Source organism: Dipodomys merriami, unplaced genomic scaffold (genome assembly GCF_024711535.1).
Source record: "Dipodomys merriami isolate MVZ:Mamm:240054 unplaced genomic scaffold, mDipMer1.0.p SCAF_21, whole genome shotgun sequence".
Lineage (NCBI taxonomy): Eukaryota > Metazoa > Chordata > Mammalia > Rodentia > Heteromyidae > Dipodomys > Dipodomys merriami.
Window position 1 is genome coordinate 11941609 of NW_027203493.1, and position 18076 is coordinate 11959684.

At 36.2% G+C, this 18076-nt stretch overlaps 1 protein-coding gene across 5 annotated transcripts in view; it reads left to right on the top strand.

The window, feature by feature from the left end:
• The window catches only part of Lrrc4c (leucine rich repeat containing 4C), a 1099028-nt gene that overhangs the window by 332473 nt on the left and 748479 nt on the right, over positions 1 to 18076 (top strand). The window lies entirely within an intron of this gene.

Genomic DNA, 18076 nt, shown 5'->3' on the forward strand with positions numbered 1-18076 from the left:
GGCTGTCTTTCTTCCATTCTATTATTTTAGCTCCCTTATCGAAGATTAGTTGGCTATAGGTGAGTAGGTTCATTTCTGGGTTTTCAATTCTATTCCATTGGTCCTGAGGTCTATTCTTATGCCAGTACCAAGCTGTTTTGATTACTATGGCTTTATAGTAGAGTTTGAAATTTGGTATTGATATTCCACCAGCAGTGTTCTTTCCATTGAGGAGCGTTTTTGCTATTCGGGGTCTTTTATTGTTCCATATGAATTTTGGATTGCCTCTTCTATTTCCTTGAAGAATGAGGTTGGAATTTTGATAGGTATTGCATTGACTTTGTAGATAGCCTTGGGAAGTATTGCCATTTTCACGATGTTAATCTTTCCAATCCAGAAGCCTGGGAGGTTTTGCCATTTTCTAAGTTCTGTTTGGATTTCCTTTTTGGATGAATTTATTTTTTTCCAATCTGCTCTTCTTTTTTGGATTGGAGAAATGAGTCCATTAATATTTAGGATTATTATAGAGACATGTGTCATGTTTCCTGACATTTTCTTGATTTCTGGTATTTTGTTTCTTTCCTCTTCCTGTGTTTACTAAATTGATCTTATAGTGATTTTTAGCTGATGTGTTTCTTTGATTTTGATTGTTTTCTTCAGGTTTTATTCCTCCCTTTGGAATTATTTGTAATTCTGGTTTAGTGATCATGAATTCGTTTAAAAACTTTTTTTCATGGGAGGTATTGGTTTCACCATCTAATGTAAATGATGACTTCACTGGTAGATCAGTTTGGGCTTGGCAGTTGTTGATCTTTAATGCCTGGATTATACCATTCCAGGCTCTATTATAAGCTAGTGTTTTGAGTGTTTATGTGGAGAGGCCTGCAGGGGTTCTGATTTTTCTTTCCATTGCAAAATAGCTCCTTCTTTAATTTTGTGGCATTTAAAATCAGTTCCTTGCTATTCATATCTGGTGTTTTTATTATGGTGTCTTTTCAGGTACCAGCCACTACCTCACTTTAGCCACCAAGAAAATGAAGAAAATAGCATAGAAAAAAATGTTAAGGTCTCTTAAAACTCAGAATTCTGTACATGAATATTGAAAAATAAATACCCTTTGTCTTATTTTTCTTATCATAAAACCTATGAGATGAACTCATTTTAGCATCCATCCCTGGTTAATAAACAGAAACTATTAGGATAGGACAGGTGAAATGTCACTGATGAGCAAATACTCTTCCTGAAAAGAATGATACGATGTGTCTAACTGGGTATTAAAGTAAAATGAATGCTAATGAATTACAAAATGGAATCAAGGTTACATACACCAAAGACAGGTAAGACTACCAGGACTCAGCCTTCTTCTGAATTCTTTATCCTAAGTATTGAAATGACCCTAGAAATCTTCTGTTGAAACCATGGTGAAAATGTTCTCCTGGAGTCACTGACTAATAGAAATATACAACTATACAGTATAAAAAAGCATTTATAAGAAATCTGAATTTCTTAGTACATGGATAAATCAATTTAGATTAGTTTTTTGGTTATTTATTTATTTTTATTGTTAAAATACTGTACAGAGGGGTTACAATTACATGGGCAAGATAATGAGTACATTTCTTATCAAGCATTGTAGCCTCCTCCTTTGTATCCCCCTCCCATCCCTGCCCATCCTCTGCTCGCCGTCCCCCTCCTCCCCCCATCCCCGCAATCCTCCTCGCTCCCCCCCCACCAAAGTTGTAAAGTTCGTTTTCAACATAACGACTTGAACATCTCATTGTTGCAATGGGTCCACCTGTATCCCTATTTAAACGATTTGTTTTTCCCCTTCCCCTCCACAAGTTATACCGAGATCAAATACAGTGAAAGCAGGGGTTATACTGTGGGGGAGGGACATACAAAGCAACAAAGAAATAATCTTATAAATGTGTTAGAAACACTTGCATGAAAGAAAAAAAACATATCTTAGGGTTCATTTCATATCTGACCTTTTCTGCTTGACTCAGACATATACTAGATATTGCAAATAAGGGAAACCATGGGACCTATGTTTCTTTGGGCCTGGCTTAACAAAACTTAGAGAGTGGCACAAACTCCCCTGCTCCTGGATTGGAAAGATCAACATTGTGAAAATGGCAATACTTCCCAAGGCTATCTACAAAGTCAATGCGATACCTATCAAAATTCCAACCTCATTCTTCAAGGAAATAGAAGAGGCAATCCAAAAATTCATATGGAACAATAGAAGACCCCGAATAGCAAAAATGATCCTCAACAGAAAGAACACTGCTGGAGGAATATCAATACCAAATTTCAAATTCTACTATAAAGCCATAGTAATCAAAACAGCTTGGTACTGGCACAAGAACAGACCTCAGGACCAATGGAATAGAATTGAAAACCCAGAAATGAACCTACAGACCTATAGCCATCTGATTTTCAATAAGGGAGCTAAAAAAAATAGAATGGAAGAAAGACAGCCTCTTCAGTAAATGGTGCTGGCAAAATTGGTTAACTACTTGTAGAAAACTAAAGCTAGATCCTTATATATAACCCTGTACCAGAATAAATTCCAAATGGATCAAAGACCGCGGAGTCAAAGCAATTTAGATTAGTTTAAGATAGGATTTTTCCCCCCTTTGGTCATGGGTTTTAAACTCTGGGCTTGGGTGCTGTCCATGAGTTCTTCAGCTCAAAGCTAGCACTCTACCACTTGAGCCACAGAGCCACATCTGGGTGGTTAATTGGAGATAAAAGTCTCATGGACATTCCTGATCAAGCTGGTTTTGAACCATAATCCTCAGATCTCAGCCTCTTTAGTAGCTAGGATTACAGGCAAGAACCACCCATGCCTTGCTTGATGTTAGTTTTTATTTTTCCTATTAGATAACGATGAGAATATATTCTAAGTAATTTGTTGTGAGACTAGAAAATTGCCAACATTACTCTTCTCTGAAATGTTGTGGTCAACACCAGAATATCTGGCACTTTCTTATTACATGAGCACAGACTTTGTGTATATTGTCAACATTTCTATTGAAAAGTTCTGTGACAACAACTAATAAATAGGTTTTTAATATGCTCTTCTCACCAGGACCTAGGTTCACCCTAGTCCTGGGGACATCACTTCCAAAGTTGTTACTGATCATCTGTCATTACTATAAAGTTAAAACAAGTCAAGAGTAACAACATTGTGGAAATAACTTCTTGCACTTGACCTTCATGCTAAACTTTACCTTCCAGCTTACTTAGTCTTTTGGATTGAGAAGCATTTTCTTTGCATTCCTTTGCTTGTACACTAATTTCTTCCATCTCTGTAATGTAGCTGGAAGTATCCCTTTGGATCTTTCTTCTTTTTCTAGTGTACTCTAGTGTACTAGAACTTACATGAATTACCCATTAGTCTCAGATAGCTATATATACATCAGCTCATTTTCTCACTTTATACAAAAGCTTCATCAAATTATTTAAATTTTTTCTTAGCCTCAGTCTTCTCATCTGTAAATTGGATGTAGGAACATCAACATTAGGAATGGCAGCATTTTCTTGAAGTTAAGTATAGAGAATGCTTCCGTATATCACTTAGCTTAATGTACATTGTTAATGATGATTTGGGAAAGTAGGTGATAAAAAATAAAAGTAATATTTTTTTCTGGTATTGGAGATTGAATTCAGCACTTGTTTTTGCAAGGCTGGTTCTCTGACATGTGGACCACAACTCCCATCTTCTGAAGAGTAAGTCTTGATTCAAAGTTTTTTAGGTAGCAAGTTTAAAGAACAGCGTTAACGTTTAATGTGTCAGTTAATTATATGCTTAAGTTATAGCCCACATCTGAAAAGAAGAGATAGACAAGAAAATGCTGGTCAGAGTTCCAGCACATATTCTTTCTGTGCATGTTGATGCCTGGATCAAACCTCCAATGAACAATCCAACAGAATTTGTAGGCTTTCACCTTTGGGGTGACCAAGTTCTCTTACGTTTCTGTAAGCGCACATAAAACTAAGAAGAGGAGAAAAAAAACAAAACAAAACAAAAAAAGAAACAGGTGGCCAAAGTAGTTCATTTGAATGCTAAAGTGTCAACAAGGGTCTTCTTTATATCATAATTGTCTTGTGGTTTACAGTTAACATCCATGCCAATTAAAACAAGATAAATGCTTTTATTGTGTTAAGGACTGAAAGACAGCTGTTGGTTTACTACCAGTCATTTTTGTGTCCAGGATTTTCTGAGTTTTATTTTTTTTAATCTAGTTTTTTTTTCCCAGAGTAGAAACATTTAACAGAAAAAAAGGAAGGTATCTCTGTGACTGACACAAATTAAGATGTGAAATATGGGTCAGCATGCAACTCTGATGAGGATTCTATTGCCCATTAGCAAACTGGAGATTTCATTACCCAGCATAACTCCCTGAAGATCTAAGAGAAAAATGATGTGGGTGAACCATAGAAAAAATATTAGAGAGAAAGTGTTAAGAAAGGAGATTTAGGGAGGTGGAGAGAGAGCAGAGCTACAGCAGAAAAATATGCATTAGACAGTGAATTATGCTTCAATTTTAATCTTTCCACCTACACTCCGTATGGTCTCTCCATGTGGCTCATTTTTGCTCTGACTTTTAAGTTAAGCAACTTAAAGTTGTAATTTGGAGAGAATTTTCATTTTGTGAAGGAACATGAAGTGAAATGCCAAACTAAAGGCACTGAGGAAACTCTCGGGTCAGATTTTAGTGATTATTCATATCTAGTGACAAAAGGATACTAGGTCAAGATATACACCACACTTGTTTTCTGTTCCTGTTGATTACCAGTGCACTGTCATAGCAGCTAAGGACCTGATTTTTACAGCAATCCAACAGATTTGTTATCACCTATAAATGTACATCATGGTAGAGCAAGTAATACATCCTTGTATCAGAGTGGAGAAACTCAAAGGTTAAACTATAATTAGGATAACTTTACCTTTTTATGTGGAAAGATCTTATAGCTCATTATTCTTTTTTAATTTAGGCATTTGAGCTTGGAATGTAAGGTTTATGAAGAGGTTTCATAATGTCTTTATTATAATTACACAATATCAAAACAATGAAATCCATCAATTCTAAATGCATACTTTGACATTAATATATTCTACGTATGTCAGTGTTTGTGACTGTAGATATATGTGTGGCTGTGTGAATATGTGTGCTTGAGTGTATGGATATAGAACTGTATGTGAGTATGCATTCATATTGATTGTAGAGTTAAAAGTGTGTGTGTGTAATATGAGTATGTAAATGTGGCTAAGTCAGTGTGCATAGGGTAGCTGCAGGTTTGTGTTAGAATATACATGTGTATATATTAGATCTTGGGTCATAATTCATCTTGTTATTGAGCTGAATTTCTCTCATTTGTGGTGATCATCTTATCTATTGCATGTGATAATGTTTTGTCAATTCTAAGTTAAGTCTATTTGATTATTAGAAATTACTACATTGAACCTACAGTGGTAAAACTTTATGATCAGAAGAATAGCTCAAATCCATCCTCAAACCCTCTGATTCTATACATATGAAAATAAATCTAGTCTAAAATGGTCATGACTGTCTGTAATACATTTGCCTCCTTTTGCACCCCCAAGTCATGAGATTTTCATTCCACTGTTTCTGAAAAGGAATCCCTAATGTCATTAATCATGAGCTATTTTGTGTTTTTCCCCCACTCTCCTACAACTTGGCACCAAGAACTGTTACCATTCTTGCTAGAAATTTCTTGGTAATAATTTGTACATTTAGGTCAAAGGACACACTCTGTGAAAAATCTAGAACAAGAGTTGACTACATGCTTCAAATAGGGAGGCTCTGCTTTCTCAGAACTACTTACATACAATATTCCACAATGGCACGCACGCATGCACGCATGCGCACACACACACACACACACACACACACACACACACACACACACACCACTTTTATTGTGAACATACCATACAGAGGGGTTACATGAGCCATTTCTTATCAAGCATTGATGCCTCCTCCTTTGTTTCCTTTTACCATCCCTGCCCTCCCATCTCCCCCATCTCCACCACCCCCCCCCGTCCCCCCGCCGCCCACCAAAGTTGTAAAGTTCGTTTTGTAAAGTTCATTTTTCAACATAACAAGTTGGACATCTCATTGTTGCAATGGGTCCACCTGTATCCCTAATTAAACAATTTGTTTTTGCCCCTTCCCTCCCCAAATTATACCAACATCCAATACAGTGAAAACAGGGGTTATACCATGGGGGAGGGACATACAAAGCAACAAAGAAATCATCTTATAAAATTGTTAGAAACAATAACAAGAAAAAAACATTTGAGTCCTTATCTTGGGGTTCATTTTGCCTAACATCAATTTATCTGACTCTTTTTGCTTATCTCAGACATATACTAGTTATTGCAAATAAGGGAAACCATGGGACCTATGTTTCTTTGGACCTGGTTTACTTCACTTACTATAATTTACTCCAAGACTTTCCATTTCCTAACCAATGGGGCAATGCTTCCTGATGTAGGCATAGAATTCCATTGTGTATATATACTACATTTTCTTGATCTATTCATGTACTGAGGGGCATCTGGGTTGGTTCCATATCTTAGCTATGGTAAATAATGCTGCAATAAGCATGGTTGTGCTAGTAGCTTTAGTGTGGTTTGTTTGTGAACATTTGGGTAAATGTACAAAAGTGGGATTTCTGGATCATAGGGGAGCTCTATGTGGAGTATTTTGAGGAACCCCTATACTACTTTCCAAAGTGGTTGAACAAGTTTACACTCCCACCAACAATACATTAGGGTTCCCATCTGTCCACATCCTCTCCAGCATCTGTTGTTATTAGAGTTCTTGATGATACCCATTCTAACTGGGGTGAGGTGTTATCTCAGTATTGTTTTGATTTGCATTTTTTTATGGCTAGGGAGGTTGAGCATTTCTTCATGTGTCTATTGGCCATCCTTCTTTCCTCTTCAGAGAAGTTTCTGTTTAGCCCACTTATTTATTGGGCAGTTGTGTCTTTGAGGATTTGTCATTGGGTGATTTAATTTTTTGAGTTCCAGGTATATTTTAGATATGAGACCGTTGTCTATTAAATGGCTAGTGAAGATCTTCTCCCAATCCATGGGCTTTCTACTGATCTTGCTTACTATGTCCTTTGCCATGCAGAAGCTCTGCAATTTCATGCAATCCCATTTAGGGAAAGATGAAGTACAACTCTCCCTCTTTACAGATGACATGATCTTGTATTTAAAGAATCCCATCTTGTATTTAAAGAATCCCATGGACTCCACTCCCAAATTACTCAAGCTAATTGAAAACTTTGGCAAAGTAGCAGGGTATAAAATTAACCTTCAAAAATCAATGGCTTATGTTTTTTGGGCCTGGATTACTTCACTTAATATAATTTTTCCAATTCTTTCCAGGGTTTCCATTATTTACAATAACTAGTATATGTCTGAGACAAGCAGAAATTGTCAGATACATTGATGTTAGGCGAAATGAACCCCAAGATAAGGACTAAAATTCTTTTCTTTCTTGCTATTGTTTCTAACATATTTATAAGATGATTTTTTGTTGCTTTGTATGTCCCTCCCCCATGATATAACCCCTGTTTTAACTGTATTTGGTGTTGGTATAATTTGTGGAGGGGAAGGGAAAAAACAAATTGTTTAAATAGGGATACAGATGGAACCATTGCAACAATGAGATGTACAAGATGTTATGTCGAAAAATGAATTTTGGTGGGGTGGGGGTGGGGGATGTGATAGGAGGCCAGACATGGTATGAGGAAGCAAAGGAGGAGGCAACAATGCTTGATAAGAAATATACTCATTTCCTTGCTCATGTAATTGTAACCCCTCTGTACATTATTTTCACAATAAAAATAATTAATTAATAAAAAATAGAATGGAAAAATGGCTTTTCTGTATGCCAACAATGAGCAAAGCATGGCTGAATTCAGGAAATCAACTCCATTCATAATAGCCTCACAAAAATAAAATACCTAGGAATTAAATTTACCAAAGGAGTGAAGGAAATCTATGATGAAAACTTTAAACACCTGAAAAAGGAAATCAAAACAGAACCTAGAAAGTGGAAAACCTTCCATGCTTCTGGATTGGAAAGATCAACATGAAAATGGCAGTACTTCCCAAGGCTATCTACAAATTCAATGCAATACCTATCTATATTCCAACCTCATTCTTTAGGGACATAGAAAAGGCAATCCAAAAATTCATATGGAACAATTAAAGACCCCAAATAGCAAAAATGATCCTTAACAGAACGAACAGTGCTGGAGGAATATCAATACCAAATTTCAAACTCTATTACAAAGCCATAGTAATCAAAACAGCTTGGTACTGGCACAAGAAAAGACCTCAGGACTAATGGAATAGAACTGAAAACCAGAAATGAACCCACAGACCTATAGCCATCTAATCTTCAATAAGGGAGCTAAAAAATAGAATGGAAAAAAGACAGCCTCTTCAGTAAATGGTACTGGCAAAATTGGTTAATCACTTGTAGAAAGCTAAAGCTGGATCCTTTTGTATCACCTTGTTACAGAATCAACTCCAAATGGATCAAAGACCTCAGAGTCAAAGCAGACACCCTGAAAACATTACAGGATGGAATAGGAGAAACCTTAGGTCTCCTTGGCACAGGCCAAAATTTTCTTAATAGAGACCCAGAAACTCAACAAATCAAAGAAATGTTGACATGTGTATTTTAAATCCAAGTCATGAAAAATTTTCTTCCACAAATTAAGATGTTCTGGGATCACATATTGTTATTATAAAAATCCTACCAAACATGGAACTCTTAAACAACAAGGCACTCTGCATTCTTACAGATTTAGGGTAAGTGAAAAGAAGCATCAATGAATTCCCAGGGGAGATTCTTATATATTAATCACTTCAAATACTTCATTCACTTGAGCCAATATGAAACCCTTTGCTTTTCTGAAATGACATGCTCTGTGTTAATTTGAAGAAAGCAGGTGACAGGTAATATTTGTACTTTCCATTTTTGGGTGACAAAACTCACATCACAAGACTTTCCTTGTACTTAAACTTTTTTCTGATATATTAAGGCGCCATATTCTGACCTGAAGTCAGGGTCAAGAAGAAAAAAAAATAGTAAAGCATGTGGTTCTGTTGAAAATTACTATTGAGAAATTTCTGTGCTGTTATAACACAAAGTTTAATTTATTAGTGAAGCAAATTATTTTCTACTAAAATTTATGTAAAGGTGGATGTATATATGTTTGCATATTTTGTATTTCTGAAAGAACTAAACATTCCATACATAGTTGCTATTCAGAAAATAATTGTTTGACTTATATAAATGTTCCTGAATTTTTGGAGGCATATATTCATGTGAAAATTTGACAGAACATTCCCTAGAAAGAGCCACATATCAACACACTTTTATATTAAGTAATCAAGGAATTACTGATATAAGTCCTTGAAAATCCCTGTCAAATCAGCTAAAGTCCTTTTCCTTTTGCTTTTACCAAAAGCAGACTATTCCTTTTGATATTTTACTGGAATATATTAACATTGGAAAATCTGAAGCATTGTATCATGACATTTTCCAGAGACTCATGTAATATGCATCTCTCCCATTCATATTCTCTATTACTTGTTCTTCCTCTGTCCTATTCCTTCTCCTTCCCCTTCCACCTCACCAATAGTTCCCTTTTAACTTTCATGACCTGTTTTTTCTTTTTTGGTTTAGTTTTCCTCTAGCTTCTGCAAAAGACAGAAAACCAACACTTGTCTTCTGTGCAGGCTTATTTCACTAATATAATAATCTCCATTTCCTTCCATTTTCTCCAGCCAACAACATAATTTCTTTCTCTTTAATTTCTGAGTAAGATTCCATTATCCATATGTTCTACATTTTCTTCATTAATTCAATTCATCGATGGGAAAGTAGGCTAATTCCACATTTTATCTTTTGTGAATAGTGCTACTGTAAATGTGTGTATATGAGTGTCTCTATACTAAGCGTGAAGCCTGGTTTCACACAAATAGAAACTGAGGCTAAGAGATCAATATATAAAGAGAGGCATGATATGGAATAATAGGAAACAGATCTATGATGACCCTAAGATCATTAACTCCCCTAAAGAGGGCTTTGTACTCTGCCTCAGCTATTTGCCATGTAGAAAGAAAAAAGCTCAGTGCTTTCAGACTTCTGGTATATCAAAGAAAGTCAAAACTATCATGTGCTTCAATATAAAATGTCTCCATTTTTAAAAAAATGGCAACTAATTCTAATTATTTCTAAAAATTGGGATGGCCAGCAAATAAATATTAATTACTTATCTCTAAATATAGTCTGAAAATGTGTATGAATGTCATCAGGCAATTTGTTTTCTCTCTTGTGAATAGTAGACTTCATATATATTAAGAGTATTTCATCCATAGAACATATATTAAGTTACACTATCTTCAAACCTCTTACCCAAGGTCTGTAATATGCACAGAGGGGAAGGAGAGAACATTTGATTTTCTCGGGATCTTAATGCAAACCACACACAAAAAAATCAGAGATGAATTATCTGGATACACCACAGCAAAACCGCAGCAACAACCAAACACTACACAAAACAAAGCAACGTTCTAGGTTCTCTGAAATTTAGCTGTATTTCTGCCATGTTAACAACTTGACCTGGAATGTCATATGTTGGTTCCTTCTGTGGATACCACATCATCCTCCCATTTGAAGTCTACTTCAGACTACTGATTTGGGGCTGGGAAGGTGGCTCAGTGGTAGAGTGCTTGCCTTGCAAGCATGAAGCCCTGGGTTCAATTTCTCAGCACCATATAAGCAGAAAAAGCCGGAAGTGGCACTGTGGCTCATGTGGTAGAGCGCTAGCCTTGAACTGAAGAGCTGAGGGACAGCGCCCAGGCCCAGAGTTCAGGCCCATGACTGACAAAAAAAAAAAAAAAAAAAGGAGTTTTAGACTACTGATTTGTTGGTAGAACTAGGCAGAGATATATACTTTGTGAAGCAAATATGTAAGCTTTGTAAAGAGGAATTGACAAAAGCAGAAGTTTATTTCAATCAGGAACTATGGCTATAAAGAATAAGAAAAATTATAGTAAGTGAAGTAAGCCAAGCCCAAAGAAACATAGGTCCCATGGTTTCCCTTATTTGCAATAACTAGTATATGTCTGAGACAAGCAGAAACGGTCATATTTATAAGATGATTTTTTTTTGTTGCTTTGTATGTCCCTCGCCCACGGTACAACCCCTGTTTTCACTGTATTTGATGTTGGTATAATTTTGTGGAGGGGAAGGGAAAAAACAAATTGTTTAAATAGGGATACAGGTGGACCCATTGCAACAATGAGATGTACAAATAGTTTTGTCAAAAAACGAACTTTACAACTTTGGCAGGGTTGGGGGGGGGATGGGGAGATGGGAAGGGATGGGAAAGGGAAACAAAGGAGGAGGCAACAATGCTTGATAAGAAATGCACTCATTATCTTGCCCATGTAATTGTAACCCCTCTATATGGCATTTTCACAATTAAAAAAAATGGATAAGAAACCTTTGCACAGAACTTTACTCAGCTCCAATCACAATAAGAAAGTGCAGGGATAAATAGGGAAAGAAAAGGATAAGCTAGTTTAGTAGGTGGGAAAATTGATAAAGGAAATAAAGGAGAAAAAAGCCAGGGAAGGAGAGATTCTGACTTAACTGTATTGCTAGAATTCTTGCTGATGGCAGGAAAGGGTAATAAGAGATCCCATGAGAGATAGCTGTGCACTGGGAATTTAATATGGTATTAGACAGACCAAGCTGGACATGCAAATCTAAATTCTGAGATGTGGAAGAGATGGCCTAGATTAGCCTGTTTAATTTCACAGAAAAGCAATAGTCCTGGTATTTACTGAGGGAGTAGTTTCTCCTCCTCCTCCTCTTCCCCCTCCTCCTCCTCTTCCTTCTTCTTATTCTTTTTCCCAAAACCTTCACAATAATGTTGTATACACAGATCATTCTAGAGATGAAAGTCTTCAATGTGTTCACATTTTAAGTGAACAGCAATTTTGCCAGTCCAACTCTGAACACTTCTCCTCCCTGTACCTGTCAAGAGAGTTACATTTTTTTTTGTAATCACATATCACTAAGATCCTGGCTGAGATACTTGTAATAAAAAAAAGATTAACTAGAGGGAAGCCTACAAAATTTTTATAATAAGTTTCATATTTCATAAGGAGCAAAAACCTACAAGTTTAAGGAAACAAAAAGGTTAGTGTCCAATGGCAATAATTACGAATGGCATCATCCTTTCATTCAGAATCTTCTTTCTGTATCTTTGGGGATAACACTGTTTTTTTTAATTCCGGGTATCCTAAAAACACCTCTAAAATGAGAGTCTTAGAACCTGCTCCAGGGAAGGTCAGCTAAGCTTTATGCCACAGAGGAAAGGATGTGAAGAAGTTGAGGGTAGACTCTCTTCTCCTGATTTCTCAAGTGCCAAGATTCCATGTTTTGGGGCTAGGAGGTTTGGAACACCACTATGTTAGGTAAACAAGCATTTTCAGGCAGGGCTGACTTCTCCTCTATATTTCTACTTGGTCTGAGTCCATCAGCCTTTTCCTGGAGTTGATAAAAAACAAACTTGCAAGGACCTTCAGCAGCAGACTTGAAATTTCACCACTGCCACAGCTTGCCTTAAATAAGCTAGAGGGTAATTCTTCTTTTTTCATTGCTTCTCATTACAACAAATCAAGTCTCACCTGGTAGAGTACATCATGGTGTTAGACTGAAGAGCGGGCAGTAGGAAAAGTTCTCACTGACATGAAAAGGATTGGGGAAGGAAAATAAAGTAGGAAAGAGACTGAGGAAATACTTCACTGAGGGAATTTAGAACCTGTTGGGAAATTAGCATTAGAAATGTAAATGAGGTTAGGGAAATTAAGAGAATTAAGGGCTTACAGGGGTTTATTAGAAAATGAAGAAAAGATCATTGGGAACTTTTGGGATCTGTTCCCTCTCAACAGAATTAAAAGCATTTTAGGCTCTGTGTGTGTGTGTGTGTGTGTGCGTGTGTGTGTGTGTGTGTGTGTGTGTGTGTTGTACATGTTTGTGTTACTTGTTACATCTACTTTAAAAGCATGTGACCAGGAATAACAGCTTTTTCCTCAGAACCTGTATTAGTGCCTAGTACCCCTATGTACCAATTAAGGGCTATGGGACATTTGAGGAAGCTTGTCTGCCTGCAATGTTAATGATGACAGGATAAGACCCAATTCCCAAGCTTTAGATACTTTAATAGATGCTGATGCCACGTTAGAAATCGCTTTTTGGTGCATCATTTCTCTTTGATGGCCACTTAATTCTTTCAGGGAAGGCTAGAAAGCAATTGAGCTTTCTATGGGGTATATGATCTAAAATAATTAAATCCCTCAACACACAAGGTAAAAAGCCATATAATTTTATGCTTTTACCTTTTTACAAGATGTGTCTTTTAACACCTATAATAATTTATGCTATAGTACTTTTAATTGGTGGTGCTGTAATCCCAGCTACTTGGGAGGCCGAGATAAGAAGATCAAAGATCGATATCAAATTGAGAAAAAGCATAGTTAAACTATTTCAATAACAACAACAACAACAATAATAATTTTAATAGTGAAACAATGTCTCACAACTATACCCCAGCTTCTAAGGAGGTAGAGGTAGGAAAGTAGGAGCATTAGATTTCTGACCATTGGTAAAAGCAAGGACATCTTTGTGAAAAAAAAAATGGAAATTTAAAAATGCTGGGGATGTTTTTAAATGTCAGAATACCTGACCTAGTACACATGAGGCTCCAAGTTCAAAGCCCCAAATCATCAAAAGAAATAATAAGACCTTAAGCAGATTTAAACATTTACACATTACATCTCCTGTTTTAAAGAATGGCTTCCATATTATTCACATTCTGTGCTGTCTTTTCCTAACTGATCTCCAGATAAATTCTAATAAAATCCTTTCAAATGTTTTCCCTTTGATATTATATTTACACATTACCTTTAGGGTAAGATATTGCCAACGCCAATACGTTTGAAAAGATACAGAAGACATAGACCAAAGCACCCCAGAATAAATGTGCATTGGATTCTCTGAGTCTTAGTACTGCTCTTACCGTTGCCCACCAGGAGAGCTCCCACAGAGTGGCTTGGATATAGAATTATGCAGAGTGACCAACATTTGTATCAACTGTTTACACATACCAGTGTAGAGTTAGTCTGGGACTCTGGGTTTTCAGCATATGGAAAGACATTTTATACATCAGGGACGTCTGATTGGTTGCAGCTGTTCGTTAGGACACTATAGCACATTGTCTTAAGTCCGGTTCTATTCTATATCCTTGCAGTTCTTAGACTTTCCTAATGTGAGAGACCATTGCATCTTTGAATCACCTCTTCATAGGCTCTAGGTTTTCACTGGAATTGACCCTTTTATGCTGAGACTTTCCTATGATAATCCTAAGTATCTAGAACTTGTTCTCTTGCACAGCCTTTTGTTCTTGTGCATGCGAGGGAAGGCTTGAACTCAGGACCTGCACTCGGTCCCTGAGCTTCCTTTGCTTAAGGCTAACATTCTACCACTTGACTCCCAGAGCCATTTCTGGCTTTTTCTGAGTAGTTTATTGGAGATAAGAGTCTCACAGACTTTTCTGCCCAGGCTGGCTTCAAACTGTGATCGTCAGACCCCAGCCTCCCTAGAAGCTAGGATTACAGGTGTAAATCACCAGCATGAGGTTTCACATACATCTTTTGGACCTAGATCAATTATATACTTATAAGAATATAGCTTTGGCTGAAGACAAGTATGTTAAAAGATAAATTCTTCTGAGTTGAGAAGTATATTAGTAGCATTTCATGTTATCATGTAAGTGTGTCCACATTTTCTGTCCCAAAGCACAAGCACTATGCTTTTAAATATACCACTATTTACAAAAAATGTCATTTAACTGTATGTTATGACTGAATGAGTGAATAATATAATGGTTTACTTGATCAGCAAAATAGAATTAACTTCCTAAGTAGTTAATTAAAATGAGTAAAGAAAATAAATTAATCATAACTAATTTAAATTATAACCCAGATGTGTGAATCTATTGTGATGCATTACTTTATGTTCTTCATCTTTTTTTTCAGCTACCAAATGTTTAGTGGCATTTGTAATATCTATTGCATGGAAAAGAAGGATTTTCTTTGTAGGGAACTTTTCTAAACCTTAACTTATGTACTTCAAAGTAAGAGTGGGTTTGTCAGACCCATTGATGAACTGTTCTGGGAAAACATCATGAACTCTATCAAGGATTCTAGTAACTGCATATGATACATAAAATTTAGGAATATTCTTTTTATCATGATAGGAATGTTGAATCAATACACCTAATAAGATTCACTATGTTTAAAAATTTTAGCCGGGCACCAGTGGCTCACGACTATAATCCTAGCTACTCAGGAGGCTGAGATCTGAGGATCACGGTTCAAAATCAGCCCTGGCAGAAAAGCCTTATCTCCAATAAACCACTAGAAAACTGGAAGTGGTGCTGTGGCTCAGGCTGTAGAGTGCTTGTCTTGAGCTGAAGAACTGAGGGACAGCACTCAAGCCCAGAGTTCAAGCCCCACCAAAAAACAAAAATTACCCTTCTGTCTTTGAGAAAGTTTCATTTGGGGAAGTGGGTTCTGGACTCATCATTAGAAGAGTGATGATTGAATAATAGTGAAATTAAAGTATCTAATGACTTACACATTAGAGTTCTGAGTGTTCACAAGGGACCAGGCATTCCTCTAGTGAATAAAATACAGAGTGAAATGGCTTCATCCCAGTCCCCTAGTGGCGTCCACTGTTGGTGTGAATTGTTATCAGTGAGCCTAGTGGTTGTAGCTTTTCTTTTTTTTTTTATTGTGAAAATACCATAAAGAGGGGTTACAATTACATGGGTAGAGGTAATGAGTACATTTCTTATCAAGAATTGTTGCCTCCTCCTTTGTTTCCCCTTCCCAACCCTTACCCAGCCAAAGTTGTAAAGTTCGTTTTCGACATAACGACTTGTACATCTCATTGTTGCAATGGGTCCACCTGTATCCCTATTTAAATGATTTGTTTTTTCCCTTCCCCTCCACATATTATAACAACATCAAATACAGTGAAAGCAGGGGTTATACCATGGGGGAGGGACATACAAAGCAACAAAGAATTGTAGGAACCATGGGCCTTTCACAGTCACTATGCACCACTGCATGACTTTGGCTTCTTTAGCCATAGTGTGTTAACATCTGTTAACCATTTTTCATAGCATCTACTTCAGCTCCAAGGAGTCTTGTGAAAATTAGAAACATGTTTTTCTTCAAAAAAGCTACTTGGTCTGTGTAGTTTCTTGGGCAAAGCTCTGCATTGGTAATTTTTATCAATGTGTCTCACATTTTCGTTAAGAGACCTAGTGAAAGTGAGAGAAAAGGGTTTTAAAAACCAGAAATATGTTAAGAATGTAAATGCATTTTTAAATGGCTCTAAAGCTAATGACTGGTCTCATAGGTAGAGTTTAAATATATGTGAATATATAAATATATATCATATAATGTATACTATTATAAATATACTTTATAAGTAGTTGTGTAAATTATATAGTTATAGTATAAGTATTTATATAATACATATTTGTATGAATTTGATATTCCATATTTTAAACTGAATGTGTGTGTATGTATATAAAAATAAAATACTACCTTGAAGATGTACACATACATATGTTATTTCTTTTATATATTGAGCTATATCTTACTCTGATTACTCTCGTGCACAATTTAAGCAAGAAATGTGTCCTGAAATTTAGTATGTTCATAGAAAGCAGAGAGTACTGTTTGAAAGACTTCCTGTCATGGCTAATGGGTTAGGTCCTCAATCCATGTCTTTGTGGTGTTTACAGTGGTGTTTGATGGCAAGAAAAGAATTATGATTGGCACTTTAGTATGTTCTATGACTTTCAGTTGGGAGATTTACTCAGCATCTCTGGTGTTGTGCAAGGCTTCGTCTACAATTCTGTGCAGGCTTTTGATACACTGAAAGGAGGTCAGTCCCTAAGGGTATCATTGAGAGTTACCATACAGGCCTGAGCATGATCAAATGCAGCTTGAAGAAGCCTTGAGGATTTCTTTTGAGGCTGCTTGCCCTGAATGACTCCCCTCTTTCCCTGCTTAGGTTCAATATTTTAACACAGTTCTCTTACACTTCGTATAGCTCCACAGGCAAAATAAATGAACTGGAAGTTCAGAAAGTGTGTCTCATTGTTTCTTTATGGGATTGTCTTTTGCACTGCTGTGTCTTCTGTATTTTGTATTTCATTGTTCATATTTAATGCCAAGTTAACTATCATGTTTCATATAATAAATATGATTATAAATACAATTATAAATAAACATGACTATAAACAAATATTATTATAAACACAAACATAAATAGGGTACATAAGATTATAAATGCTATAATATTTATAATATATGGTAAATTTAAAAATAGTGATGAGTACTTTGTTACCAAAAATACCTACCAAGTTACATGTTTTGATGATATTGTTGACTTGTTTTGATCTGAGTTTCCATTCAGGTACCTTGCTTCTCTTAACCTGGTAAACACCTACTTGTCCTCATGATCCTTCTCAGTTATCATCTTTCTTAGCAACCTATTTTATCTCTTTCGTCCTACCTTGTGATACATGACTGTCCACTCTCGGCCCTGTTCCCAGGCCAGATCTTTCATACATAATTTAATCAATTACATATTCTCCTTGCAAACGTACTTTGAATGCTTGACATGTCTAGAATATTCTATATTCCAAGTATCCGCCTACAATGACCTCTGAAATCATTTTTATATGATGCTTACATGTAGAAACCAGGTCTTATTTGTCTTCTATTACCTGGGTACAATTCACACTTGAGAAATAGTAGGTTCTTAAGCAGTTCTTATTATTCAATGATAGACACTGTGGATTTGCATTTTAAAAGGCTAATGTAATTTCAGGGGTAAATGAGCCAAGGCACTATGTGGTGCTGTGAAATCATTTGATG